Raw genomic sequence first — 367 nt, forward strand, 5'->3', positions numbered from 1 at the left:
TAAAATTACATGAACAGAAAATGAGTTTGGTAAAAATGAATTTTACTGATGAGAAAACTACTCAAGTAAAAGTCATAAAACTGTTCACAAAAACTGGGAAAGTAAAAGTAAAAGTAGCTCAGTGGAGCCAGCTGACATGACTTTGTTGAGTAAATTCAASACTTCATTTTTTAGAGCAGAACCAACTTTCATGATGAGTTCAAACTGATTTAACTTTGTAACAAGTAACTATATGTGTTATATTTTAAAGTAAAGAAGTAAAAGTATAAATTTTAGCTTTAAAATGTAATGAAATAAAAGTAGCTATTTAAAAAATAATTGGTAAAATTACAAATCCTCAAAAAACTACTTAAGTACTGTAACGAAG

Source organism: Austrofundulus limnaeus, unplaced genomic scaffold, assembly GCF_001266775.1.
Source record: "Austrofundulus limnaeus strain Quisiro unplaced genomic scaffold, Austrofundulus_limnaeus-1.0 Scaffold358, whole genome shotgun sequence".
Taxonomy (NCBI): Eukaryota; Metazoa; Chordata; class Actinopteri; order Cyprinodontiformes; family Rivulidae; genus Austrofundulus; species Austrofundulus limnaeus.